Below are 27,152 nucleotides of genomic sequence, written 5' to 3'. Positions count from 1 at the left end.
CCACCTCTGCTGAACTCACTCTCTGCTCCTGAGCATTTTGTTTTCTCAGAGGCACTCGGGTCTGTGGCCTCGCAGGATATGCAAATGTCAGATGCAAATTAGCGCAGTCTGCAATGAGGAATAGAGAAAGTTACTTCTCGTTTATAATTTCTGGGGGTTGGCAGTGGGTGCGTGGGGTACCTCTGGCCACACGGTCAGTCGTCTCATTGCCTCCAGGGTGGACTGGGCACCCAAGAGGAGAGGTCAGCTGACCCAAGGGCCTTTGGGAGCTTCTGGGGCAAGCTTCTGGAACGTGGAGAAGGGTGGGCAGACTTGAATGGGACCACAGCAGCCCCCTTGTCTGTGGTTTCACTTTCCTGAGTTTCAGCTACCCAAGGTCAACCGCAATCTGAACACATGAGTGGAAAATTCTAGAAGTAAGTTTTAAATTACACGGCATTCTGTGTAGTGTGAGGAAATCTCATGCTGTCTGCACCGTCTTACCTGATGGTGAATCACCCCTTCACCCAGCGTGGCCATGCTGCCCCTGCTACCTGCCCCTGCCAGCTGAGAGAGAGAGAGAGAGAGATCATATTTGCATAGCTTTTATTACAACATATGGCACTTCCAAACGGCCATGGAAAATGGAATTAAATGATGTTTATTTTGGTGTAACAAGTTTGAAATCCATGCATAGTCTTTCTATAATACACATTTTCTATGGACTTTTTGAAAACTTTGCATATTTTTGGAATTGGTCTGTTTGATTAGTTATTATTTATCTTTTGCTGTGCCTAATTTGTAAGTTAGACTTGATCATAGGGATGTGTGTTTAGAACAAGACAGTATATGGGGGGCCAGCCCCGTGGCTCACTTGGTTAATACTCTGCCTGTGGCACTGGCATCCCATATAGGTACCGGTTCTAGTCCCGGTTGCTCCTCTTCCAGTCCAGCTCTCTGCTGTGGCCCAGGAAGGCAGTGGAGGATGGTCCAAATGCTTGGGCCCTTGCACCCGCATGGGAGACCAGGAGGAAGCACCTGGCTCCTGGCTTCGGATTGGCGCAGCACCAGCCGTAGTGGCCGTTTGGGGAGTGAACCAATGGAAGGAAGACCTTTCTCTCTGTCTCTCTCTCACTGTCTATAACTCTACCTGTCAAATAAAAAAAAAAAAAAGACCATATATGAAGGGCTTGGTGTCAGCCAGTTTCAGGCGTCCTCTAGGGGTTTGAAATGTTTCTCACGGGGTAAGGGTGAGGGGACTATTGCCCCCGACCATCTCTTAGTACTTGCTGCCGGCCCGCTGTGATGCCCACACTTTGCCTTTGACCGAGTTCCTGTAATAGTCCTCACCTTTGGTGGTGAATGTTATCAGGTGAAGTGGATTAAGCCAATGCTTATGGCGCCAGCATCCCATATGGGTGCCAGTTCGAGTCCTGGCTGCTCCACTTCCAGTCCAGCTCCCTGCAAGTGCACCTGGGAAAGCAGCAGAAGATGGCCCAAGTCCCTGGGCCCCTGCACCCACCTGGGGGGACCAGGGTGAAGCTCCTGGATCCTAGCTTCAGCCTGACTCAGCTGTTGCTTTTGCGGCCATTTGGGGAGTGAACCAGTGGATGGAAGATCTCTCCCTCTCTCTCTCTCTCTCTGTAACTCTGCCTTTCAGATAAGTAAGAATTAAAAAAAAAAAAAAAGGCCAGCGCCGTGGCTCACTAGGCTAATCCTCTGCCTTGCAGCGCCGGCACACCGGGTTCTAGTCCCGGTCGGGGCGCTGGATTCTGTCCCGGTTGCCCCTCTTCCAGGCCAGCTCTCTGCTGTGGCCAGGGAGTGCAGTGGAGGATGGCCCAAGTGCTTGGGCCCTGCACCCCATGGGAGACCAGGAAAAGCACCTGGCTCCTGCCATCGGATCAGCGCGGTGCGCTGGCCGCAGCGCGCCGGTCGCGGCGGCCATTGGAGGGTGAACCAACGGCAAAGGAAGACCTTTCTCTCTATCTCTCTCTCTCTCACTGTCCACTCTGCCTGTCAAAAAATAAAAAAATTAAAAAAAAAAGAATTAAAAAGAAAAGGAAGAAAGAAAAAGAAACAGTCCCAGATCCCCCTGATAAGTGACAGCCTCGGTGGGTCAGGCCCCAAAGCTGTGCAAAAACCACCACCCTTAGTGCTCTGAGGGATGGGGGTTCCTACAAATGAGGCCCTAGAGTGTGAAATGAGATTTTATCCTAACTAGCAGAGCCGACCTGCAGGCCATAAGAGGGAGAAGAAAAAGGTGTTGAGGGCTGGGGAGGGCAGTGGGCAGTGTGGCCGGCCACAAGGAGGAGAGTAAACCCAGGGGCCCTGCCCCGGCTGTCACCCCATCTCCCAGACTGACTGCCTGCACAGAGAAATGAAGACAACAGCCACACAGCAGCGTGCCCTGTGGCCTCTCTCAGCGCCAGGGCCGTGGATTAAGGCTCCTGCCGTTGGGTACCCAGAAGTCGGTGGCCAAGAGGGACGCTTCCTGCCAGCTCGGCACAGCAGACATTGGACTGGGAGTCCTGGGGAGGTGGAAGGTGCTCTCCCACGTGGGGGAGAAGGACAAGCGGGTTGGTTCCAGGTCTGGTTCAGGGCCCTGCAGGCGTCTGGCTGTTGTCCCTACAACCAATAGAAGGGAATCCCTAACTGTGGGATGTCCGGCCCCAGCCCTACGAAGCGCTTCTCTGTGCTGGCTGTGGCTGCTGAGCGGAGGCACCTTCTTACGCACAGTCCCCAGCTGTGCATCGCCACCACCGGGAGCTACCTGCAAAGCCTCTTCCCTGTTCTGAGTAGCAGTGTTTGTAAAGAGCTCCCCGGGTGACTCTGTGTGGCACCTCATGGGACTTGCCACTTCCTGCCAAGGGAATGTGTTTGTTAGGACCTGGAAGAGGATTCTGAGAGGATCGGGCTGCAGGGCCTGGTGCACCTGCTGTGGCTCCCTGTCCTGCGCCCTTCGGGAGGGAGCGAGTGGCATCCTCTGTGGCTGCATGGGACTGGGGGCCACACAGGGCACACTCGCAGGCAGTGCCCAGCAGGCCTGCCTCTTCTTGGCTGCCCATAAATGCTGCTCCACCCTGCCCCTGGGCTCTGTGGGGGCACGTTCAGAGCAACGGGACACAGTAACTCCTGCCCAGGGCCCACTGCTCTGCAGTACTTTTTTTAAATAAAAAAAGAAAAGTAATTGGAGTTGGTGTTGCGGTGTAGAAGGTTAAGCCTCTGCCTTCAGTGGTAGCAACCCATGTGAGCTCTGGTTGAGTCCCAGCTGCCCCACTTCCAATCCCGCTTCCTGCTAATGTGCCTGGGAAAGCAGCGAAGATGGCCCAAGGCTTGGGCCCCTGCACCCACATGGGAGACCCAGATGAAGCTTCTGGTTCCTGGCTTTGGCCTGGCTCAGCTGCAGCCATTACTGCCATTTGGGGAGTGAACCAGCAGATGGAAGATATCTCTCTCTTCTCGTTCTGTAGCTCTGCCATTCAAATAAATAAGTGCATCTTAAAAACTATAGTAATTTAGCAGTTTTATTACAGCTTACAGCTTTATTAAAGCATAATTGGTGTGTAGAAAATTGCACATATTTAGTGTGTACATAGTGATGAGTTTGGACTTGAACTTGTTTATTTCCTAGATTGTGGTGACCATGATACCTTCTGATGGGCAAGCCTGGAGCTGAAAATCAAGGTGTGGCCGGGGCAGTGGGACAGCCGTGGTAGCTTAGAATGAGAACTGAGCGTGGACGGGGTTTTGGAGAGCTCGTCACAGTGGTGCTTATGTGTGCACTTCCTGTTAGTTCGGAGTCAGATTTTTTTCTGGCACTTTATTTAGGTTTAGTTTCACTGCCTCTAGAGAATGCTGTTTCTTGTGGGCCAGCCGCTTTGCAGACAGTGCCTCCTAGTCATTTTGTCAATGACCGAGTCAGGATTTGGACCAAGGTCTGTGTGACCCCAAAGCTCCCGCCTGTGCCCAGGGAAGGCCTCTAAAGACCCCAGTTCCACTGATGTAAAAGCAGAGCTGAGCTGCTCACCGTGGCAGCCACTGGGCACACAGGCTACGTCAGTTTAAATTAATTACATGGAATTAAAATTCTAGTTTCTCGGTCCTGCTAGGCAGGGTTCAGGTGCTCAGTAGCCACCTGCGGTGGGTGCTGTAGTGTCGGAAGGTGCACACTACGCCATCTTCATGGGGCACAAAGTTCTCCTGCGTTGTGTTGAGTGGAGCCATCACGCGGCACAGACAGGGTGCCAGGGCCTGACCTGTCCAGCAGAGGATGGTTAGAGAAGGGGAAGTTGCCAGCAGGCTGCCTGACCCTGTTGGCGTCCATGACTAAAGCGACCAGCCATGCTGGTTGAGGGATTTCCCAGGACTTGGGACTTGCATTGCTAAAGCCGGAAAATTCCCCAGCTGATGGGGACCAGTTGGTCGCCCTGTTTGCCACACATGGTTTCCTTGGAGATGTCATTGTTGTACTGTGTGCCAGGACACAAAGTCCAGTGCAGGAGCTCCATGAACTCCCCCAGGTCGAGTGTGAGGAGTGCTGCAAGGGGACAGGCTCCCTGAAGGACGCACACCTGAGCTGGGACCGGACACCTGGGAAGTGGCAAGCCAGGTACAGGGGCTTGGAAGTGGGAGGAAGCGAAGCTAGGAGCCTTGGCAGCTGCTCCTGCCTGCTGTGGTCCTACTGTCTGACAGTCGACAAGTGCTCTCCTCTGGGGTCTCTCACCTGTAAAATCAGGGGTAGTCGCTACCTCTACGAGTGTCACTTTCTCAGGTAAATATTGATATGTCTTTAGAGGTGACACATCCTTCCACTGGGAAAGTATTTGGCCATCAGTTCTGCATGATTTCAGAAACATCTCTGTTACCCTGCTCTTCCATTAGTGAGCTTCTGTCCTGTCGCCGCTTTCAAAAGGGTGGGGAGAAATCCGTTTCCAGGGTTTAGGTATCAGATGGTTTTGCAGATGCAGCACACCTGGCTGTTAAGGTAGACTAGTTCCTTCCTTTCTTCCTGGACCTCCTCGCCCACCTTCACAGTTAATTATTAAGTCAGTAAAAAAGAGGACAGCTTATTCATGATACACAGTATCGTTAATGCCAAGGCTTCAGAGTATTTATTTTGGGAGCAGGCACTTGGCCTAGCAGTTAAGATGGTGGATAAGACATCCACATCCCGCATAGGAGTGTCTGGGTTTGATTCCTGACCCTAGCTACTTGTTGTTGTGGATCGCAGGCGGCAGCAGTGGTGGCTCAAGTAATTGAGTTCCCACCACTCACTGGCAGACCTGTATCAAGTGCCTAGCTCCTAGATCCAGCCCTGACTCAGGCCTGAACATTGCCGGTGGATGGGAGCTGTGTCTTTCTCTGTCTCAGCTTTTTGAAAAAATAAATACAACAAAAATGTTTGTTTTGAACATTTATCAACTACATCTACTTTGTAGTTTTCTCTATGCACCCACCAGTCTGAGATTTCTTAGGGATAAAGGCAGATTGATCATTTGGGCATAGAGTGGTGAGTACTACAGTTGCATTAAAAACATCCAAAAGTACAGAAGCAACGGGTCGTGATTGCTGTCAAAAGCGGAGGACGGGTGTCTTAAGCTGCAGGCAGCCTAGGCCACAACAGTCAGGCAAAATGCAGAAACTGCTTTTCTTCTTATTATGCATCAGGATTTGATTTTGAAAATGGTTCAGAGTTCCAGCAGAGAAGCGTTTTGAAAGGAAGTGATAATTAATGGATCCCATTGCTGCATTAGTAATTACCTTTGGAAGAGAGCTGTCTGGTGTTCTACAGCGTCTCTCCACATCTCAGGCCCTGGCCCTGCGGCTGGCTGCCATCGTCTTGTGTCCTGCAGGAGGTTCCCAGCCCATACCCTGCAGGGTGAGAGGTTACACTCTCAGGGAACAGTAGGTGAATAAGAGAAGCTCTAGTAGGTTTTAGTCTTCAGATGATAGTAGAACAAAGTATTTGAAATTAACCTTAGCCAAGAACTTCTATAAACTTGTGATGGACCCTAGAAAGTGTTAGGCTATCTTAAAAGAATCCCAAACTGTATGGGACTCGCATCTTAGTGGTGAACAGTATTGAAAGTCAGAGGTACTTTGTATATATACATAAACTTTCTACACTCCTAAAACCAGGAATTATATGCATACATACATACATACATAATTTGTTAGTTAACGTTTCTTTTATTTGTTTGAGAGACAGAGATAGAAGGGGATCTCCCATCCACTGGTTCAGTCCCTAAATGCCTTCAACAGGCAGGCCAAAGCCACAAGCCAGGAACTCCATCTAGGCGTCCCCTATGGGTGGCAGGAACCCATCTACTTGAGCCATCATGATCTGCTGCCTCCTAGGTGGCAGGGCAACTGGAAACTGCAGTTGGGAGGGGAGCCGGGACTCGAACTCAGGGACTCTGATACGGGACAGGGGCCTTTAAAAGGCTAGGCCAAATCACCATCTGAAAGTTGATTTATTTTTTTAAAAAATGTGTGTATGTGTGAACATGCACATTTATATGTGTGCTGCTTCCTATTCTATTTAAGTATATTCTCTGGGAGCGGACCTTTCTCTGGATTTGCGAAAACAAACTCCTAAAGGCGGCACATCCTGTCGTGCTGTAGGAAGAAGAGTTTCAGAGCCAGTTCGCGCTGGTTATGATTAGGAAATAAGACAGCTGGGAATGTGTGTCAGAGGACACCCCAGTGTGTCAGCTTCTTTCTGGATGGGGCACTTGGCAGATGTGAATGCACATTCTCAAAGGATCAAAGGAGACTTCAGAAAACTCCCTCGACTGGGAGGGACCCTCCGAATGTGTTTCTTTTCCAGGCGGCATCTTTGGTTCTATAGACTGGGACCTGCCTGGGGAGAGGGTGCCCACAGCCGCACACAGCATTGGCCTCCAGGGAGCCTCTGTCATTCTTGTATTAAGGGTTCCAGATGTCCCAGTTTTTCCAACAAGTCTAAATCAACCAAGACAAATTGGAATCACACTGGTAGTTCAGTGCTTGGCCAACCACAGTGTGAAGTGAAAACAGGAGCTGGAATGGGAAGTTTTCCATATTCAGGTGAGCTGTGTGCCTAGCTATACAACATGCTATAGATGACAGTGAGTTAGCAGGTTAGGACCTAAAATTCATTTTACTAATACAGGTGACCCACCCTTGGGGGCTTATGATTTCTTTGAAAGACTCAATATATGGGGTCTTCAAAAAGTTCATGGAAGGTGCATATTATGAAAGCACTATGCATGGATTTTAGTTTAAAAAAAAAAAAGATTTATTTATTTAACAGTCAGAGCTACGGAGGGAGAGGGAGACACAGAGAGAGATATCTTCCATACACTCACTAGTTCACTCTCTAGATCGCTGCAAAGACCAAGGCTGGACCAGGTCAAAACCAAGAGCCAGGAGCTTCATCCGGATCTCTCACGTGGGTGGCAGGGGCCCAAGCACTTGGGCCATTTTTGGCTGCTTTCCCAGGCCATTAGCAGGGAGCTGGATCGGAAGTGGAGTGGGTGGAACATGAACCAGTGCTCATGTGGGTGCTGATGTTGTAGGCAGCAGCTCTGCTGTGCCACGATGTTGGCTTCAGATTTCAAAAATGTTTGCACCAAAATAAACGTATCTTTTATTTCCATTTTTCACAAGCTTTTTGGAATACTTCTGAATGGGTGTTAGTTAACATAAAATATGAATGAGTTTATTTATTTATTTTTTTATCTGACATAGTTAGTGAGAGAGACAGAGAGAAAGGTCTTCCTTCCGTTGGTTCACCCCCCCCCCCCCCAAATGGCTGCTACGGCTGGTGCTGTGCTGATCCAAAGCCAGGAGCCAGGTGCTTCCTCCCGGTCTCCCATGCGGGTGCAGGGCCCAAGCACTTGGGCCATCCTCCACTGCCTTCCCAGGCCACAGCAGAGAGCTGGACTGGAAGAGGAGCAACCGGGACTAGAACCAGCGCCCATATGGGATGCCGGCGCTGCAGGCAGAGGATTAATCAAGTGAGCCACAGCGCTGGCCCCATGAATGAGTTTCAAATTGGGGCGATAAAAGTTGAGAGGAATGTAGGATTGATGAGAACTATGGTAGTTATTTTTATCATCGTTATCACAACTGTTTGTCTTTTCATTGCTGATTTTCTTCCAGGCCGGCTGCCTAGGACTGCTGCAGCGATCCTAGCCTGTGTGTGCCCCGTCCCTGTTTGCAGCTGCAGCCAACCTGCAGGGTCCTGAGAGCCTGTCAAAGGCAAGGCTGAGTCTTCACCTCTGGCTGACGTGTGCTGGTCAGCTACTCCCTCTTTTATTTATTTTTTTTTAAGATTTATTCATTTATTTGAAAGGCAGAATCACAAAGATACAGAGGCGGAGAGAGAGAGAGTGAGAGAGAGAGGTCTTCCATCTACTGGTTCACCCCCCATCCAGCCACAATGACCAGAACTGCGCTGATCTGAAGCCAGGAGCCAGGAGCTTCTTCTAGATCTCCCACATGAGTGCAGGGGCCCAAGCACTTGGGCCATCCTCCACTGCTTTCCCAGGCCATAGCAGAGAGCTGGATCGGAAGTGGAGCAGCCGGGATTTGAACTGGCGCCATATGTGATGCAGGCACTGCAGGCGGCAGCTCTAGGCCACAGCACCAGTGCCAGCTATGCCGTTTTTTTTTGACAGGCAGAGTGGACAGTGTGAGAGACAGAGAGAAAGGTCTTCCTTTGCCGTTGGTTCACCCTCCAATGGCTGCCGCAGCTGGCGCGCTGTGGCTGGCACACCGTGCTGATCCGATGGCAGGAGCCAGGTGCTTCTCCTGGTCTCCCATGGGGTGCAGGGCCCAAGTACTTGGGCCATCCTCCACTGCACTCCCTGGCCACAGCAGAGAGCTGGCCCAGAAGAGGGGCAACCGGGACAGAATTTGGCACCCTGACCGGGACTAGAACCCGGTGTGCCGGCACCGCAAGGCGGAGGATTAGCCTAGTGAGCCGCAGCGCCTGCCCAGCTGTGCCTTTTTACTCTGCCCAGCCGGGGATCCTTGAGGATTCACTGTTGCCTTGTTACTGCCCTGTAGTAGACCTGCAGAGATGTGGACCTTGCGATTATTTGGGGATGTGGGTTTGTGAGCCCAGTGGATTTAAACCGTGGCATGCCACATGTGGAAAGACAGAAACCATATGCGTGAGGCAAAGCTCCAATGTGAGCTGTACAAAGTTTGCTGTTAATGGGTGACTCCAGGCTCTGATTTTCCCACGTACCTGTTATGTGCTGCCTGTGCTTGACACACGTGGGGACCATGAGTGTTCTTCCCAGCAGGGTAGCAATATGTCTACTTTCCTTTTTAAGCAGATTTTTGACTTTTGATTTTTGAGAACTGAATGGTAATGAGCAGACACACACACACACACACACACACACACAAATCACCTTCAGTCAGGCTCAGGGAGGCAGTTGGAGGCAGGGCCGGCCTTGTGGCGTAGGAGGTTAGTACCTGCAGTACCTGCATCCCATATGGGCGCTGGTTCAAGCCCCGGCTGGTCTACTTCTGATCCAGCTCCCAGCAAATGCACCTGGGAAAGCAGCAGAGGATGCCCAAGTACATGGGCCCTTGCACCCACATGGGAGACTTAGAAAGAAGCTCCTAGCTCTTGGCTTCAGCCTGGCCCAGCCCCAGCTGTTGTGGCCATTTGGGGAATGAACCAAATGGAAGATCGATCTCTCTCTCTGTCTCTCCTTCTTTCTCTGCATCTCTGCCTTTCAAATAAATAAATCTTTTTAAAAAAGGGTGGGGGGAGACAAGTATAGGGAAAAGTTGGAACGTGAGATTTGAGACCACTGGTAACTAATCATAGTGTTAGCGTTTCCAGGTAACTTTGGGAACAGCTGAGCAACGACAGGTAGGGTTCTCTACCCCCTTAGACCGAGTAGGTAAGTCACTCGTGCAATGACTGTCTATATTTAATATTTTTCCCATGGGGCCCGTGTTGTGGTGCAGGTTAAGCTGCCGCTTACAATGCTGGCATCCCATATCCAGGTGCCAGCTTGAGTTCTAGCTACTCCTCTTCCATCCAGCTCCCTACTGATGTACTTGGGAGAGCAGCAGCGGAAAATGACCCAAATACTTGAGCTCCTGCCACCCACGCGAGAGACCTGGATGGCGTTTCAGACTCCTGGCTTCTGCCTGAAGCGGCTCTGGCCATTGCAGCCATTTGGAGAGTGGACCAGTGGATGGAAATCTACCTGTCTCTCTCCCTCTCTCTCCCCCACCCCCCTGTCTGTCTCGCCCTCATTCTCTAATTCTGCCTTTCAAATTAATAAATCTTCAAAAAAATTCTTCCCATAAAATTATAAGTTCAGCTTAGTGTAGAAAAATGACCATGAATTCTGAATTACAAGAATTCTGAAGTTATTATAAATAGCTAATGTTCATTGCCTATTTCCTGTGTATTAACCACATTCTGGGGAAATGTTTTATTAAATAAGGTGATTAAGAGCTGTTGGAAATACTATAGATCTCTTTGTAATTGCACAGGATTATGGGTGTAAGCTTAGAATTTTATTAAAGGGTTAGAATGAGTCATGGTAAAGAAACAAGTGATAAACAAGCCAATAAAAGATGAATTCTCCAAGGGAAGGGAGTAATTATTTGAGTGATACTTTTTTGTTTAATTAACATTTATTGTCTTCTGGGTAACAGGCTCTGTTAGGTACTTTTACAACTGGCACTTTATTTAATTACAAAGAGGTCCTCATCTGCAGATAAGATTTCCCAGGGGCTTCCTTTGACTAATGAGTTTCGCTGTCCTGGTGCTGCTCAGGCTCAGCTGCACGGGGGAGTCCCCCAGGGAGCAATCACCCAGGGAGCACTGGAGCCTTGAGACGCTGGGGTTCATGCTTAGCAAGGCCTTAGCAAGGCCGAGGCTGGCTAGCTGTGCAGGGTGGTACCCGGCAGCAGTGTTATTAAACCCTGGCGAAACCTGCGCTCTCACTCACTTGCATAAAAAAAAAATGACAAATCTTTTCAGCAATAAGCAACTCTTGCGAACTAGAGCAGTGGTATTTGCTATGCCAGGTGGAATAAGTAAAACACCTGTTTTCCTTTGTCTGTTTTCTATTCTGCTGGATGTGGGAAGTGTCAGAGTAATTATTGAGTGAAGCAGGCTGGAAAATTTTACCCTCAAAGTCTCATACGCAGCATTTCCAGGTGTGCTAATGTGCAGCCTGGGTTTTACTCTGATTTATCAGACACAGCATATCAGTGACTTGCATAATAAAAGCTTTTGGGTTTGTTTGTTAAAGAAAATGAGATGCTATTTAAGGAACTTCTGTAATGAAGGTAATTCCTTTTAATAAAATAATACACATGAAGAGATTTCAAAATTTGTGGAAAAGAGGAATTAAAAGGTAAATTTAGGCATGCGTGTTTTGTATTTGGGACTCCTGCATCCCAGACTGGGGTCCTGGGTTCAAGTCCTGGCTCTGCTCCTGACTCCAGCTTCCTTCCAATCAGTGCCCACCCTGGAAGGCAGCAGGTGATGATTGAAGTAGTTGGGTCCCCGCCACCCACAATGGAAGATCAGGTTGAGTTCGCTGCTTGTGGCTTTGGCCTGGCCCAACCCTGCCTTTTGTGGGCATTTGGGGAGTGAACCAGTGGATGGGAGATGTTTCTCTGCCTCTTTCTCACTCTGTCTTTCAAATAAACTTAAAGTAAAAAAGACAAGTTTATTTTGTTGCAAAAGAATTTTCAAAAATTTGTTTATACCACAACAAACTGACCTTTTAATTCCATTTTTCAAAAATGTTTTGAAGTACCTGCATATGGACAGAGCACAAGAGGACACAGAACTGTAACGGAGTCTTTCTGTAGGTGCAGGACTTTCAAATGAGTCTTTAAAAAGTCATCTGTGATATTGTAGTAAAGTTGCTTAGTAGCAAAACAGTGGAAAAGAAAACAAGAAGGAAGTGGTTTGGGAAGCTGTTTTTCTTTGAAAATGATTATAACCTTAGATCACCTAATAGAGAATTATCCAGTCCGTAAATATTCTTGGTCATCTTTGTGAACAGATTTGCTTTGGGGCCAGCACTGTGATGCAGCTGCTGCCTGTGATGCTGGAATCCCACAGGAGTGCTGGTTCGAGTCCCAGATGCTCCACTGTCATTCCAGCTCCCTGATACTGTACCTGGGAGGCAGCACTATCCTGCCACCCACATGAGAGCCGAGTGGAGTTCTGGGATCCTGGTTTGGGCCTGGTCTAGCCATGACTGTTGAGGCCATTTGGGAAGTGAACCAGTGGATGGAAGATTCTCTTTTTGTCTCTCTCTTTAACTGTGCCTTTCAACAAATAAATCTTTAAAAACAAACAGTAGCCAGCATTGTGGCATGGTGAATTAAGCCACTGCCTGGGAAGCTGACATCTGATATGGACACTGGTTCGTGTCCTGGCTACTCCACTTCTAATCCAGCTCCCCACTAATGGCCTGGGAAAGCAGTGGAAGAAGGCTCAAGTGTTTGGGCCCCTTCGCCACATGAGAATCCTGGAAGAAAATCCGGGCTCCTGCTTCAGCCTGGCCCAGCCCTGGATGTTACGGCCATTTTGGGAGTGAATCAGTGGATGGAAGATTTCTCTCTCTCTCTCTCTCTCTCTCTCTCTCCCTCCCTCCTCCTCCCTCTCCTCCCCTCTCTGACTCTGCCAGTCAAGTAAATAAAAAATGAATTAAAAAAAAAAACCAGATTTTCTTCAATGGGCACTTTTCTAGCTGAGAAAGTCTCAGGAGTCGTGAAAGTGTGGTGTAATGGGATAAGAAAAGTTTCTATTACACTTGCCACTGTTAAGGGTTTTCCCCTGAAACAAGTGACATTTCTGGTAGGGGTGACCCCATAGCCTTTCATTAAGCAGTGCTGTGCTCCTTGCTAAAACAGTGTTTCACATTTGCTAGGAGGCCTTGGACAAAGCACAGCATCCCTGGGCCCTGGGTTAGCTTGGGGGAGTTTCTGGTTGCTTAAGGGATATTGTCTTTTCTTTCTTTTTCTTTTCTTTTCTTTTCTTTTCTTTTTTTTTTTTTTTTTTGGACAGGCAGAGTTAGACAGTGAGAGAGAGAGACAGAGAGAAAGGTCTTCCTTCTGTTGGTCGCTATGGCTGGCGTGCTGTGCCAATCCGAAGCCAGGAGCCAGGTGCGTCCTCCTGGTCTACCCATGCGGGTGCAGGGCCCAAGCACTTGGGCCATCCTCCACTGCACTCCCGGGCCAGAGCAGAGAGCTGGACTGGAAGAGGAGCAACCGGGACAGAATCCAGCGCCCCAACTGGGACTAGAACCTGGGGTACCAGTGCTGCAGGTGGAGGATTAGCCTAGTGAGCCGCGGCGCTGGCCGAGGGATATTGTCACACCTGCTTCTTGTGAGACTTTCCTGCATGATGGTGGTGAGGGCGCCTACAGGGCCAGGCAGGGGTGGAAACACCTTCTTCAACGTCCGTCCTTACTCATCTTGACAGATTCAGTGACTCATGGGGATTGGGCTGCGGTAGTGGTTTCCAGAGTGGGCTTCACAGAGCCGAGAGTCCCCACCCTGACCTCAGATCCGGCTGCTCCTGGGTGGGTTCTGGGCAGGTCTTCATTTGCAGAGCAGCAGTCAGTTTGGGTCTAATTGTGGCAGGTGTGGGCTCAGGTTTCAAGGATCCTGGGGTGACCAAAGCAGCATCAGTCTGCGGGCAGCTTAGAGTCCCCAGGAGACAGCCATGATGCAGGTAATCCTGGCATTTCTTTGGCTATGTTGGGCCTGGTGGGAGAAGAGAGAGAGGGTCTGAAGGCATGGGCCAGTGGACCCCTGTGTGTTTCAGAAACAAGTGATGAGTAGAGGACAGCTCTTTCCCAAGAGAAAAAGAAAAAGGAAGGAGAGGGGGGTCCATGTGGGATGGTGGGGATACCTCTTGTGTCCTGGAGCAGACCTGGGGACTTCAGTGTGCCCTGAAATGGCTATCGGAGAAGGAGAGGAGCTGGGCTATCATAAGACCCCAGAAGCTGCCCACAGGGGTGGGAGAGACTTGAGGGCATCACTTGGGCCAGGCTGGCTACCCTCACAAGCCCACCGTCCTACACATCCTGGCCCATCTCTCTTTCCCCCTCATCCCTGACCAGGTGAACCAACAGTCTAACCTGTGGGCGTTTGCATGTGCCACTCACTCTTTCTCATCTTGCAGTCTTCAGCACCCATGGCACTCTCTTGGGAAACCTTTCCTGGGTTACCAGTCACTGTCCACCCCTGCTGAGTTACGTGAACGTCCCTCTCTGGTATTGCCTCACAACTGTACTCACCCCCTCGGGTCGCAGTTCCTCAACTGGATTGCATGTCCTCCCGTAGCTGTGTTTGAGAGCTACTGGGTGACTGCAATTCCTCCCTGGCCACAGTGTCTGGCACACAGCAGGTGCTCAGTGGCTGATTCTTGAATGAATAGGTGTCCTCAGTTTATGGGAGGCTGCAGAGGGGCCAAGCGACTCGTCCAAAGTCCGACTGCTGTGAGACTGAGATGGGATTGAAAACCATGGCGTTGAATCCACAGAGGAGGAGACAAGGTCTGGTTGCTGGAGCTCCCTTCCAGGATCCCTCTGCTGCTATCTTGGAAAGGAAAAGAAGCCACCCTTGTTTCAAGGTGCCCACGCACTGTCCTGGTTGGCTGTGGATACAGGGATCAGCTTACTCCCACTGTTGTGAGAAACCAAACGAGAGTATTGTGAGTGTGTTTTCTATTTTGTAGGACTTTGCCCATGGCCCTAAAATTTTTCCCACGTGAACAAGTTGTCCCCATTTTCTGTTTGATAAACCTGGTCAAAGAATCAGGGAGAAAGAAAGAAAACATCCTTACAGTGATTGGAAGATATGGCAAGAGGGGTCAGGAAAGCTACAGTTGTGAGTCCAGGTGTGTGTGTGTGTGTGTGTTATGTATGGTGGCTGTGATATGTGTAGTGTGTGCTGGTGCATGTTTGTGTGTGTATGGTATGTGAGCATCTGTGAGTACCTGGTAGGCATATGTGTGGTGTACATGTATGGTATGAATGATGGCTGTGGTATGTGTAGTATGTGTTGGTGCTTATGTGTGTGGTGTGTGTGCTTGTGTGTACCTGGTATGCATGTATGTGGTGTATGTGGTGTGTGCACATGTCTGAAGACATGGCTTGTGAGTGTGTCAGATGGTCCTTAGTTTAAAACCCTGGTGTCCTTGGCTGCTGAGTGGGCCTGTGAGTTGGGTTTCAGTGGGAGCATTCCACACACTCATGCAACAGTGAGCAGCAGAGAGGGTAGAAAGCGCTGGCGTGTCCTCTCCCGTGACCATCAGACCTGGCCCCCAGATCTTTCGTGAATAAAATGAGGCTGACTAAGTGGCTTCCAGCTGTTTCAACACCCAGTGAAAAGCAAAGAGAAAAACCATGAATGCAGCTAAGGATTGAAGCAGAATTAAAGGCCAGACAAAATGCATTCCGCGTCTCTGCCTTTAGTGATAAGAGTGTGGCTAGACACTGCAGAGTTGGCTCAGTTCTTCACGTAAATGCTGCTGCAAGCCTTAAACACTGTGTTTTTAACTGGTTGTATGAAAACTCTCTTTGATTTGTAAGCGTCTGTTGTTGTAAGAGATTTTTGGAGGGTGACAAGGCTGGTGTATTGTATGTGTTTGTTTTCCTTGTTCTGCAGAGCAGAAATCTACAGCAGGAAGTGATTTGGGGGCAGAATGCCTAAAACCAGCTAAAACTCGAGTTGATATTGTGCTAGGACCAAGAATTGCTGCTGCGCTTAGAGTTTCAGCATCCTTTGTGCTGGAGTTTGGAGCTTCAGAGGGCAGCCTGGCTCCATCTCTGTGCCCGGACAACACAGTCTGGGCAGACTGTCCCTCAGTCAAAGATGCTTGGCTTAGATCTTTGCTCTTGGCTTGCTGTGCAACCTTCAGCAAGTAACTTAACTCTCCTGCATTTCCACGTCTTTATTTATAATGCATCAGAGTATTTTGAGCATTAACTGAGAAAAAAATGAGCCCATTCTAGACATCATAATGATCTATTCAAATACTATTTGGAGTTGTCATTCCTGGCCCAAATCTCTGGTGTGGGAAAAGTGGCCAGACTTTGCTGGGGTCTTTCTGTATGCTGAAGACTGTGGTAAATTGCTTAATCCTTGCTGTACCTTTTTTACAGGAAAAGAAACTGAGGTGTGGAGTTTGAATAACACGTTCAAGGTAACCGAGTTGGTAAGTAACAGAGCTGGGATTTGACCATGGCCATCTCGCTCCAGAGCCTGCGTTCTTAACCTTTTCAGAATGAGGCAAAATCAGAGCGGATGGTGATGGCCAGGGGCTGGATTTCAGTTGAGTAGGAGCAAGCACCTCTGCCTCTGTTGAAATCTTAATGCATTTGCATTCTTTCATCCACCCCAGGTCCAGTGGTTAATCTAAATAAGAACCATCATTTTGGAGGGGAAAACACACTTCAGTCTCCTGTCATCAGTAATAATATCTAATATTTATTGAATCCTTATTGTATACGGACCCTGCCCTAAGAGTGTTACCTGGATTCACTTAAATCTCACGACACCCCTACAACATTGAGGTTCAAAGAAGAGAAGTGACTTGCTCAAGCTGTTTTCGGTTCATAACGGGCACAGTCAGTGTTCACATCCAGGCAGTCTGGCTTGCAAGCCGGTGCTCTTCACACCGGTTATCATGTCAGTCCTGAAGAGCCCCTCATGGAGAACCATCAGCTCTGTGAGTCTGGGTCCCCTCGGCCACCAACAGTGCTTTTCCCTGTCCTGCTGCTTCTCTTTGTAGACTTGCTGGTCACTTTACGACTTTCCATTTGGCTGGCCATCCTCTTGCAAGGCTTACCCATACAGTGAGACCTTTGGCAGAATGCCACTTAGCCTCTTTCCTCAGGCATGCTTTTAACTTTTATTTTAATCCAGCCATGCATGCCGTAAAATGTGCAGATCTCAGTGGCACAGCTCGATGAGTGTTCAGGAGGTTCCACTCATCGAGCCATCCCCCAAGTCTGGATATTCAGTTTTTCCATTCTTCTAGGAAGTCCCCGCCTGCCCCTTTGCAGTTGGGGTTGTCCCAGAGGTAACCATGATTCTGTCTGCTGTCATCACAGATTCACGCTTCTAACTTATCCAGATCCAAACACACTTGCTCAACAAAAACAAGAGAGATAAAAACAACAGTGAATCGTGTGGGTGATCCTGTTGCTCTGCCCAACGGGCGTCTCTCTTCGAGTGAGCGTGAATGGGAGACATGGATGTGCTGTTTCCTTGCTTGGTCTTTGCTCTCATGGCTTTGTATTGTATCAGGAGTGTCTTTCTCATACTTATAGGTCTTAATTGTCACACCACATGTCTCCTAAATCCAAGCCGGCTTTTACATAAGATGCTCAACCTAGGAAACCAAATGTAGAGCTGAAGGAAACTCTGGCTGTGTTGGACTTCATGAGAGATGGTTTGTCAGTCTCTACTGTGAGATCTTTGTGGGATTTGTGAGGGGAATTTTGACTCTCTTCAATTTTCATATTACATGCTGACTTTAGAAGTTAACCTTTGAGTAAGATGTGATTGAAAAATTTTAACAATTCGTTTCAGAGACAGAATGAGACAGATGAGAAAGAGAAAGTGAGCTCCCAACTAATGGTTTACTCCCCAAATCCCTGCAGTGGCCAGGGTTAGGCCAGGCTGAAGCTGGGAGCTAGGAACCCAATCCCAGCTGGTAAGAGCTCAACTACTTGCATCATTACCTGAAGCCTCTCAGGATATGCATTAGCAGAAAGCTGGAGTCAGACACTGGAACCGGGTACTGCACACAGGCACCTTGTATGGAATGTGGGTGTTTAACCTCTGTTTTCACCATTCGGCAAAACCCCTTCCCCCACAGTGTAATTTTCATGTAGACGTAACTCAGCTTGGGTGAGTGGTTAGATCTGGTGACATATGCAGTGTCAGGCAGAGTGGTAGAGCTAAGCTGATTTGCATGGGTCTTTTCTGATAGGAATGCAGAGTTTGACTAAAATGTAAACTTGTATCTAGGGGAACTCTTAAGAAGGGAACATTCACACATATCAAGGAGAGAGAAGCTCAACCCAAAGAGCTGCACAGAAGCTGAAGTTGTGATACTCATGGGGCCTTGGCAGCCTGGTATACGCCCTGGAGTCTGGGGCCTGAGATTTTAATGGTGCAGTGGGTCTAGAAAGGAGGCCTGGACTCAAGGTAGAACTGCAACCTATGAGAGGCTGGCATCTTCATGAAAAGGGGCAGAAAAAACTCCACTGCCTAGAGAGATATGAGGAGGCTGAGTTGAGTGGAGAAAGTCACGAGCAATAAATTGAACACCTGGGACTTTACTGCATAATTGTAGAATCTGTATTTTTATTTACCTATGATAGATGAGGTCCTTCAACCTAACACCTGAGCAGCAAACTGGTCTGGTATTATGGAAACCCCATCACAAACACAAACTTACTCCATAGGTGTGTTTCTTTCTTTCTTTCTTTCTTTTTTTATTTTTTTTTAAAGATTTATTTGTTTACTTGAAAGTCAGAGTTACACAGAGAGAGAAGGAGAGGCGCAGAGAGAGAGGTCTTCCATCCACTGGTTCACTCCCCAATTGGCTGCAATGGCTGGAGCTGTGCCATCCTGAAGCCGGGAGCCAGGAGCTTCTTCCGGGTCTCCCATATGGGTGCAGGGGCCCAAGGACTTGGGCCATCTTCTACTGCTTTCCCAGGCCATAGCAGAGAGCTGGATGGGAAGTGGAGCAGCCGGGTCTTGAACTGGCACCAATATGGGATACTGGCACTTCAGGCCAGGTGTTAACCCGCTGTGCCACAGTGCCGGCCCGCATAAGTGTATTTCAATTGATACCTACCAGGATTCCCACAGAAATATTCAGGAAACCATCTAAAAAAGACTGTAAAATAGTGTATTTAAAATGAGAATTAAAGACAATATTAATATGTAAAGAAAAATGAAAAAAAGAGGATTTGACAAGCAGCCAAGTTAATAGTTATTAAAACTAAAATGCAACAGAAAGGTTTAAATGACAGATTAGACATAGCTAAAGAGAGAATTAGTAAAGTGGAAGCCAATAATAACATTTTTTAAAAAGATTATTTTGTTTGAAAGAGTTAACACAGAGAGAGAAGGAGATACATAGAGAAAGACACGTCTTCCACCGCTCTTTACTCCCCAGTTGGCCACAACAGCTGGAGTTGTGCTGATCCGAAGCCAGGAGCCAGGAGCTTCCTCTGGATCTTCCACCTGGGTGCAGGAGCCCAAAGACTTGGGCCATCCTCTACTGCCTTCCCAGACCATAGCAGAGAGCTGGATCGGAAGTGGAGCAGCTGGGACCTGAACTGGCGCCCATATGGGATGCTGGCACTGGAGGTGGCAGCTTTACCCACTATACCACAGTGCTGACCCCCAATAATAACACTTGATAAGTGAATAGTATGTTCCAGACACTGTTCTGTAGACTTTACTTACATTAACTCATTTAATCAAAATTATGAGGAGACTTTGTTATTATCTTTTTTTATAGATGAGGAAACGAAGGCATAGTGGTTTAAGCCACTTGCTTAATGTCACATGGTTGGGAAATGATGGCGTTGGTATTTGACCCCAGCTTGACCTTTGTGACCTTGAGTCTGGGCCTGCAGTCACTACGCTATAGGAAATCATCAAGAATAAGCACTGAGTGATAAAGAGATGGAAATATGAAATAATAGTGAAGAGGCATAGAGTATATTCCTTATGTCTACAAAGAGGTACTAAGGAATAGGCAGAATGCTTGGATTAGAAGTCCTTTCAGCTCTCCCATTGACCTTAGGGTCTAAGAATTTGTAACTAGGTCAGCATCCTGGGTGAAATAGTCACTTTCCACTGTGGGAAGCATTGGTGTGCTGACTGAGAAATGTTTACAGTGGTCTCCCTGGTGAAAGCGAAGAAAGCCAGACACTGCTTGTGGACTCCTGTGGCGTCAATACTTGCACCATGACTAATTTTGAGCTATCATCATGATGTCACTGAGCACGGAGTTGGGAACGGATTAGCACAGTCAGGTCCCGTGAGCCAGTGTGAGCCGGTTCCGGTACAGCACGGGTCAGACATCCATTCTGTTTTCACCTCTGACCTGGGTTGTGCATCCAGGGGTGGAATGTTCAGGAAGTAGTTGTGTCATGGGTGATCTCACAGAGGCAGGAAGAGACAAAGGGACAAGAAGAGAGCTCTGTCCCCCTCTCTTCCCTTGTATTTAAATGCACAGCACAACAACCTTTTGTGAATGTGGGCAGGCAAGCTGGCTTACTCATGACATGCTTGCTGAGAGTGGAATTTAGTATGACTTCTTTGAAGGGCAATTCAGGGCACTGTCTACCAACATTTTAAGTGCACGTGCCTTGTGATCCTGCATTTCCACTTCAAGAATTTTTTCGCACAGGTCCTGTTTTTTCCTATACTTACACATGTGCCTGTCCAAAAAAAAAAAAAAAAAATGCACATGATATAGACTCATGGTGATTTTGATTGCAGTAACAAAACGCTGTAAGCAGCTTACATGTATGTCAGTAGGGAATTGATTGAATGTATGAGTATATATTTGCAATAGAAAGCTGTGCTTTAAAATGGTGGGTCATGGAAGAGTACTAAGAAGGAAATAAAGTACTAGGAAGAAAAGGTTTCCAGGATACATACTTGAGTTTAAAAAAAAAAGCAATATGTAGGAAAGTTCGTGGGGGATGCTGTCCTGTGTGGAAAAGAAAGAAGGGGCTATTATGTGCTTATGTGCATGCTTGATTCTGCCTAGATTATTGCTGGAAGAACACCAAAAAAGGGGGAAAAAGAAGAAAAAAAGGTTGGGAGAATGTTGTAAACCTTTTAGGAAAAGCCTACGGGAATTTGGGTCTGGGGTGGATGAAGGATACTCCACTGTGTGTCCTTTGCCTTTTTTTTTTTTTTTTAAGTTTTAAATATAAGCATGTAATCCTTTTAACATTAAACACAACTCAGGTAAGAAAACCTTTGCTTGGAGAGTCTTTGACATGAACTCACCTTACATTTTTAGAGGAAGTTAGCAGGTCTGTGTGGTGGGGTTGCTCGCCCCCAAAGGGAACTCAACATGAACTTAGCACTTTCCTGTGTTACCTGGCTTGATTCTCGCATATCCATGACACTGTAGGTTGCTGCCCAGGAAATGGTGACAAATGCAAATCTCGGTCTCAAGAAGCAGGGCCGGGAGACAGCTGTGGAAAGCAGTGGTGCTTGCAAGCAGAGGACGTGCACTCGCAGAGGCAGCCCCGCTGCTGCTTGGCCATCCAAGCCGTCTGGAAGGCATCTCAAGCCTTTCTTCCTCCTGCCACTAGTCCCTGGCACCTCCCTTGAGCCCACGTGGCAGTAGTCTGTCAGTATTGATTTTCCTGACTGTGGGATTCTTTGGGAAGTTGGGGCTGTGTTTCTGGATCACAGGAATGGCTGGTGTGTTTAGGAACAGCAAGGGCAAGAATTTGTCCTGTGGCGTCGCCTCTTCTGATTCATCTTCATAGCTCCTCCTGTTGCGTATGCATCAAACGTCCAAGAGACACTAGCTTCTGTGCACTTAAAAAGAGCAACTTTGAGGGCCTTTTATAGCAAAATAGATGTTCCCAGAGGTGCTTTTCATTGTCGCTGTTGTTATTTTCTGTGGTCGACCACATGTCTAACCCATTGTGAAATGTTTTATAGAACCAGCGGCTTCCTGTCTTCCCTCTCCCTTGTTACCGTTTAGAAATAAATTCAGAAGTAGGTTATTCCTCTTGAAAAGGCTGTTATGATGGTGTTGTGATTTGATCCACAGTCATCCAAATGGCAAGACAACTAAAATGAAAGTGGAAGCTTCCAGAATCAAGATCACACAAACTGACCTGGGTAGTATTTACGTGTCATATCATCTGTAACATGCAGATGACATTCTTGCAAGAGTTGTTTGACCTTGGCACTTTGCTGGTCTCTTAAGACAGTGTTTTGTGGGCTCATTCAGAGAGCTCTGTTAAGCACTTTATTAAGTATCATTGCCCCTACTCGCCACGTGGGATGTAGCGGTTTTAGTTTTCTGTAAGGTGAATGTGAATCAACAGTGCTATTTGACTTCCCGCACAGGAATTCTGTCTTAAGTGCCTGAGTCCAGAGTGGGCTTCCGTGCTCTGGCAGTGTGAGGCCGTCCGACTCCCTTTCCTGTGCTTATTTTGCCCTGCGGAGTATTTAATTAAAGCAGCTATATTATTGTCTTTACTGAATGGTGGTTGGTTGTGGCTATCTCCGCACCTGATATGGACACCTGGAAGGGCAGCATGGCTGTGCACAGCTGGCATGCAGCACATGTCACCGCATTTCACATTCCAGCAGTTGGGGTTCTTTCCACCTCCAGACACAGCCCTAGCTGGAACTGGTTCTGTAGAAAAGGGACTTGCTGATTGGTCTAACTGAAAAGTCCAGAGATCCAAGGCTTGAACAGTTACCAAGACTTAGTTTGTCACCATCCCTAGGGCCGAGTAGCTTTTCTTTTCAGATGATGCTGCAGGATGGCTGTCAACAGTTCCAGCAGGTGGCAGAAGGGCTGTTTTCCAGTAGCTCATGAAAAGTCTGGGAAGTGGGTCTCACCATCTCTAGTTGGTCTTTCCTGGGTGACATGCACGTCTGTAAACCGATCCCTGGGGTCAGGGAATGTGATGCTCTGAGTGGCCATCCTACTTCAGATGTCTGATGCTTGAAGAAGCCGGGCTGGGGTCTGCACCTGCTGGGCACAAGAGCTGAGAACGAGGGGAAGAGGTGATTCGCTTAGGAATCCCAGGGCCATTTCTGTGTGATGGGTAGGCAGAAGCCAAGCATATCCAAGGGAGTGGGTTGTTCATCAGTGTTCAGGGAATGAATTGACAGAGGAATGAGCAAACGAGTGTGTGTTGCTGATTCTGAGAGCTGGTTCTGCAACATGCGGGGTAGGGTTTTAACAGATGGAGCCTTTGCAAGCAGAGTGGAGGGATAAAAGATGGCCCTAAAATCAAGTCAGACAAGGGTGGCATTAAATTGGGTGAGATATCTAACAGGAAATAGGAGACAAAGGGTCTGAAAGGCATGCATTGAAAAGGTACGCTTGCTGGATCACTCCATGTCCGAGGAACAGGGCTGCACACTTAAGTGACATCACCCCATGTTTTTCCTCGGACAACCAACTCTATGCAAAGAGAAAAATGAAAGTCCTCCTAACAATCTTACCACCAAGAGCTAATTTCTATCCATGTTTTGATATTTAGTCTCTCAATATTTTCTCACCACTTGATTTTTAAATGTTAAAGTTGATTTTTAAACGTTCTTGTATATCTTTTTTTTTTTTTTTTTTTGACAGGCAGAGTGGACAGTGAGAGAGAGAGACAGAGAGAAAGGTCTTCCTTTACCCTCCAATGGCCGCTGTGGCCGGTGCACCGCGCTGATCCGATGGCAGGAGCCAGGTGCTTCTCCTGGTCTCCCATGTGGGAGACCAAGCACTTGGGCCATCCTCCTCTGCACTCCTGGGCCAGAGCAGAGAGCTGGCCTGGAAGAGGGGCAACCGGGACAGAATCCGGCGCTCCGACCAGGACTAGAACCCAGGGTGCCAGTGCCGCAGGTGGAGGATTAGCCTAGTGAGCCGCAGCACCGGTCCACATTCTTGTATATCTTGATAATTGTGTTTGAGAAGGAAACTGAGACTTGGAGTCTATAGGAACTTGCCTGAGGTCCTAAGCACTGACAGGACCAGAGTTGGGTTTGGGTCTGCTGCCCTAGGTCTTTGATCTACCTGCAGCATAGCCAGCAGGATGTACAGAATCTGTAGGATTTGCTGCTGTTCTGAGAATCTTGACTTCATCACATCTGTTTATTCATTCGCTCTTCTTTATTCATGGATTCAGGAATTTAAAAAAAAATTTATTTGAAAGGCAAAAAGAGAGAGAGAGATCTTCTATCTGTGGTTCACACTCCAAATGGCCTCAATGGCTAGGGCCATGCCAGGCCAAAGCCAGGAGTCTGGAACTCCATTTGGGTCTCTCAAATGGGTGGCAGGGACCCCAGCACTGGGGCCATCTTCTGCTGCATTTCCAGGTACATTGATAGGGGGCTGGATCTGAAGCCAAGCAGCTGGGATTCGAACCAGCACTCTGATATGGGATGCTGGCCTTGTAGATGGTAGCTTTATCTGTTGAGCCACAACATGGGCCCCAAAGGAAGTATTTTATTGGGTGCTTGTGGGTGCTGGAGTTAGACTAGTGAATGGGGCAGGACCTCCCCTCCTGGAGCTTATAGTCTAGCTGAGTTCCATGTTGCTTCTAAGTGGTTCTATGATGGCAAATATGGATGTGTAGGTCTGTAATACTCGAGTGACACTAGCTGCACACCTCTATTAGGAGACAGCCAGCAAAGCCAAAAAAAAAAAAAAATAAAAATAAAAAGTGGGGCAGCCTAGTTTTATATGTGCCTTCTGCCTGGGATACCACTTCTGAAGGAATGAATGTGTGGCTGTCGAGGGATGGGAGGTTCAGGATGCGCTTGGTTTGTTCTCACCCTCCTAGGGCTGGCTCTGCTGGGAGAGCTGGGGTTATATGACAATCCTACTTTCTGAACCCCAGAACAGTCCCCGCAGTGTGAAGCAGGGTTAGTTGAACAGAAGAAGAAAACAAACGCCACGGGAGGTGGGTAGTCTCACCACTGGGCAGAGGAGGAAGCTGAGGCCTGATGGGAGCTGTGAGTTGAGCTCGGGTCTGTCCAATGGCTGTAAGTCTTAGGAACTTCCTCTTGATGCTCCCTTGATCCAGGCATGTCTGGGGAGTGGGGCTTCAAAAACTTCTGAAACTCCAGGTGATTTGGTAGATGTCATATCATTCATTTATTTACAGAGTGTTAATTTAGGGCCTCTGGGTAGAAACTGGTAAGCTTCGAGCTCCCAGGGAACTTACTGTCTGGGTTAAGTCACTGGAGGTGTGGTGCTCAGTGCTCAGTGATGTGTTCAGCTACCGGCCAGGACCGGCTTGTAGCAGGATGCTTTGAGTTGCAACTTACAGCTGTCCCAGTTCATGTGGGGTGATTGACAGAAGCAGTGAAGTGGTTCACATATCCTGAAAGTGGAGAGTGGTATGATAGGTTTCAGGCACACTTTCATCAGGGCCCCAGTTTCATTTTGTGATGGGCTCAGCTCTGCACTTCTGAATTCTGGCTTTGCTCTCAGGTCGACTTCCTGTTGTAGTAGTGAGAGGGCAAGGAGCTTCCATCTCTCTCCAGAGCCAGTAAACAGATTTCTGATTGGATCGTCTTAGGCCATTCATCCATCTCTCAACCAATCATGGTGGCAGGGGAAAAGGAATAGCACTCATTGGCTTGGACCATTCAGGACCCAGCCCTAGAGCTGGAGACGAGGCCTACCCAACAGCAGAGCCCCTGCTGTAGAATGGAGTTAGCAGAACCCAAGGAGGAAAGGAAGCATTTACCCCTTTATGGTGAGGAGTGAAAAAGAGGTTGACCAAGAAGTAGTGACAACCTCTTAGGTGGGAAGTGGGCTGGGTTCTGCATACGAAGACTGAGGCATTTTGTCTTCCCATAAGACGCTTCTGGTGAGTTTCCTGCAGACAGGCGTTTACATTTGTTGGATGCTGGGCACTGTAAGTGATTTTTTGCAGTTGGTTCTCCTGATATCTCCTAATCCACTGGTATTTTATTTATTTATTTATTTATTTTTTTGGCAGGCAGAGTGGACAGTGAGAGAGAGAGACAGAGAGAAAGGTCCTCCTTTTGCCGTCGGTTCACCCTCCAATGGCTGGCGCACCGCGCTGATCCGATGGCAAGAGCCAGGTACTTATCCTGGTCTCCCATGGGGTGTAGGGCCCAAGCACTTGGGCCATCCTCTACTGCACTCCCTGGCCACAGCAGAGAGCTGGCCTGGAAGAGGGGCAACCGGGACAGAATCCGGCACCCCGACCGGGACTAGAACCCAGTATGCCGGCGCTGCAAGGTGGAGGATTAGCCTAGTGAGCCGCGGCGCCGGCCTCCACTGGTATTAATGTCCAGTTGCTAAATATTTCCATTTTACGGGTGAGGGGGCAGGGTCAGAGGGTTCAGCTGCTGTGGCAGTCACACACCTACAGGTCACACACTCGAGGTTTGGCTGCAGCTCCTGTGCCACTTCCTTCTCCTTTCTTGTAATGGCGGCAGAACAAACAGAAACCCTAAAAAGGCTTGTCTAGAGACTCCTGTCAGTAAGCAGGGCTGTTCATTTCAAGCTTTGTTTAGAGATGTCCTGCTTGCTGTTTTCCTTTAACCAACTCTAGCTGGGAGGAAAAACGTCTCTCCCAGGTTCAGGTGAGCCACAGGTGAGTGAGCATCCAAGAAAAGCAGAACCACAGTGGGCATCAGGTACTTTCACAAAAGTTGTTTCTCTTTCCTTTTGACTTCAGGGCTTGAGGCTGATACTGGGTTTTAAAGGAGCAGAGTAATAAGATGTAATTGTGCACAGGGCTTCTCTCTCCCGGGCCCAAGTTAACCATTTGCATCTACAATACAGGCTACCTTTTTTCGAGGGTGGGGGTAAAAGTTTATGTAAAGCCAATATGATTCTTCAATTAAACTGCCAAAAGGCGGGCAGACAAGCTGGGTTTCTGGCTTTTCTGCCTAACGTGACTGAGCAGGAAGATGATTTGCTGGCAGTCATGGGTGTGCTGCTGTTGGGATGTGGTTCTGAGAGCTCTCTGCACTCACTGTTCCTGCGCTTGGCTGCCTGGTGCAAGGGCACCCAGTTGCCCACAGGTCTCCTGACCTCACTTTCACCCCAGCAGGTGGAATTGCATCTTGGGAGAAGTTAAACAAAACTGGGGAAATCCAGACTGTGTTTGGTGACAAACTGACAAAAGAATGTTTTTCAGGTTCAGTGCTGTGCTTTTTGAGTTCTGTGTCTGCTTTCCCTCTTTTCTCAGGTTATTACTGATGATAATTAATTTACGTACCCAAATGGTTACTCTTTACTTCCTGTGTTTTGGATCTTGGGGATAGAGAAGTAAGCCAAGTGCAGTGTTTGCATTGCTAATGGCCATGAAGCCCTCCTCTAACCAGAGTTTTCTCCCAGTCTGTCCACATCAGTGGAATGTTTGGGTTCTGATTTGCTCTGGGGCTGGCAGACTTGTTCA

General features: G+C 48.3%; 1 protein-coding gene across 12 annotated transcripts in view; it reads left to right on the top strand.

Moving 5' to 3' along the window:
• Positions 1-27,152, top strand: part of CYRIB (CYFIP related Rac1 interactor B) — a 168,927-nt gene that overhangs the window by 31,938 nt on the left and 109,837 nt on the right. For 9 of the 12 annotated variants that reach the window (XM_070075494.1, XM_070075487.1, XM_070075490.1 and 6 more), the window contains exon 2: positions 16,140-16,192. The exons of the other annotated variants lie outside the window; for them this stretch is intronic. The gene's annotated coding sequence lies outside the window, so the exon portion shown is untranslated. The remainder of the gene's footprint in view (positions 1-16,139; positions 16,193-27,152) is intronic. 12 annotated transcript variants of the gene reach the window in all.

This window comes from Oryctolagus cuniculus, chromosome 6 (assembly GCF_964237555.1).
Source record: "Oryctolagus cuniculus chromosome 6, mOryCun1.1, whole genome shotgun sequence".
Classification (NCBI taxonomy): Eukaryota; Metazoa; Chordata; class Mammalia; order Lagomorpha; family Leporidae; genus Oryctolagus; species Oryctolagus cuniculus.
Note: the sequence above shows the minus strand (reverse complement) of the source record. Positions and strands in the feature narration are given on the sequence as shown.